We start from the raw sequence: 2,949 nt of genomic DNA on the forward strand, positions 1-2,949 counted from the left end.
AGAGTCTTCCGCTATACTAATACCCTACACAACTTCGGGTTAATAGTAGAGTCTTCCGCTATACTAATACCTTACACAACTTCAGGTTAGTAGTAGAGTCTTCCGCTATACTAATACCGTACACAACTTCAGGTTAATAGTAGAGTCTTCCGCTATACTAATACCGTACACAACTTAGGTTCCTAGTAGCGTCTTCTATACAACTTAGGTTCCTAGTAGCGTCGTCCGCTGTACTGATACCGTACACAACTTAGGTTCCTAGTATCGTCTTCCGCTATACCAATACCGTACACAACTTAGGTGTCTAGTAGCGTCTTCCGCTATACTAATACCGTACACACTTTAGGTTCCTAGTAGCGTCTTCCGCTATACTAATAACGTACACAACTTAGGTTCCTAGTAGCGTCTTCCGCTATACTAATACCGGCCTTTGTACTGAGGTCGTCCTCCAGAGAGCTACAGCAATACCATCTTTCGTAAAGGTACACTTGTACGCCTTAACACGGTGCTTCGTGACTGTCTCACTACCCTACTTTACCATATATCGCATGTTTCTACAGAAGAGAACCTCGGATGGTCTTGAATTTGACTCTACAAAACTCTTCGCGCGAACGTTCTTGCATCAGGCGTGCCTGAGTGTACCCACATTCATGAAATAACTTACTTGTATTAGTTTAGCACAAGCAGCAGACACTTCTTTAGACCTGTACAGCACAAGTACGCGCACATACCAGCCACACTTTACAGTAAGCATACGCACATACCAGCCAAACTTCACAGTAAGCACATGCACATACCAGCCACACTTTAGAGTAAGCATACGCACATACCAGCCACACTTTACAGTAAGCATACGCACATACCAGCCACACTTACAGTAAGCACATGCACATACCAGCCACACTTTACAGTAAGCATACGTACATACCAGCCACACTTTAGAGTAAGCACACGCACATACCAGACACACTTTACAGCAAGCACACGCACATACCAGCCACACTTGTCCTCTGCATTTGCTTGGGAGTCCTCTGGTGTCAATGTAGCGCGGAACGTCGGGCTTGTACAACGAGTACACCTTATATGTCTGCGAATGGGTGTCAAGCATGTGGCTTAGCCAGGCGCCTAGAATATACCTCCAGAGGATATGATGAGTATACGAATGTTTGTATGTGTAGCTACAAATGAGGATGAAATAGTACACCCTATATGCCTGCGAATGGGTGTCAAGCACGTGGCTTAGCCAGGTGCCTAGAATATACCTCCAGAGGATATGATGCCACGTATAAGTATACGAATGTTTGTATGTGCAGCTCCAAATGAGAACGAAATGGTACACCTTTTAAGTTTGCGAATGGGTGTCAAGCATGTGGCTTAGCCAGGCGCCTAGAATATACCTTCAGAGGATATGATGCCACGTATAAGTATACGAATTTTTGTATGTGCAGCTCCAAATGAGAACGAAATGGTACACTTTTTAAGTCTGCGAATGGGTGTCAAGCACGTGGCTTAGCCAGGCGCATACAATATACCTCCAGATGATATAGCCACGTATAAGTATATGAATGTTTGTATGTGCAGCTCCAAATGAGAACGAAATAGTACACCCTTTTTGTCTGCGAATGGGTGTCAGGCATGTGGCTTAGCCAGGCGCCTAGAATATACCTCCAGAGGATATAGCCACGTATAAGTATACGAATGTTTATATGTGCAGCTCCAAATGAGAACGAAATGGTACACTTTTTATGTCTGCGAATGGGTGCCAAGCGTGTGGCTTAGCCAGGCGCCTAGAATATACCTCTAGAGGATATAGCCACGTATATGTGTACGAATATTTGTATGTGCAGCTCCAAATGAGAACGAAACAGTACACATGAGTGAATGAACAGTGGGCCTTAAAGAGGGTAATACTATCGGACTGCGCGCGTTCGCCGGATCAATGTAAGTCGAACTTGCGGTCATTGGAGGTTCAGGAAAGTATATCAGTTGGTGTATACAAAAAGTGAACACAAGGCTGGAGATAAAATAATACATTTATGTATATCAGTTGGTGTATACAAAAGTGAAGACAGGGCTGAAGATAAAATAACACATTTGTGTATATCAGTTGGTGTATACATAAAGTGAACACAAGGCTGGAGATAAAATAATGCATTTGTGTATATCAGTTGGTGTATACATAAAGTGAACACAAGGCTGGATATATAACGATGCATTTGTAGATGTGCTCGCACTGAGGATGTGATTCTAAAGGGTTTTATTGGCTATCAGCAGTTGTAACTCACTTCAATACACATAAACCGCAACTTACCTTTTATAGTGAATGCGTATATTAAAAAAAAAGGGATTTCGTGACGAGAAATACCCAACTTTGAATGCAGGTGAAAATAGAGTACTATAGCGTGTTTTGACTTGTTCGGAGTGCGAGAGACTCCCGAAAGACGTTTAATGAACTGGTAGTAGTAGGCAATACTACTTTGTTGTATATAGTTTAGTGTTACTAGTCATAAAAGTACAAAAAACCTTGAAGTGCTGATAAGTCCTGAGACATGCCCGTGTAAAATTGTAAACATAGATAGATAATCGCATCATCGCCATCACTTATCATTTAAGAAGCACCATAGGGTTAATATACATAAGCTCGAATAGATAAAAACTATTGAGTGTGATTAAACAAACTCTACACCAGTTTAAGCTTTGCATTCTCCAATCACCTGATACACCAAAATGAGTAGGTATAAACAGTTGTTCATTTAAAACATGCCGGGAACAGTCAAACGACCTCAACATATAACCTCAATACATACATACATACATACATAACTACACACACACACATATATATATATATATATATATATATATATGTATATTATATAGTAATTATATATATATATATATATATATAATATATATATATATATATATATATATATAGTATATATATAT

The sequence above is a fragment of the Sphaeroforma arctica genome (assembly GCF_001186125.1).
Source record: "Sphaeroforma arctica JP610 unplaced genomic scaffold supercont1.314, whole genome shotgun sequence".
Lineage (NCBI taxonomy): Eukaryota > Ichthyosporea > Ichthyophonida > Sphaeroforma > Sphaeroforma arctica.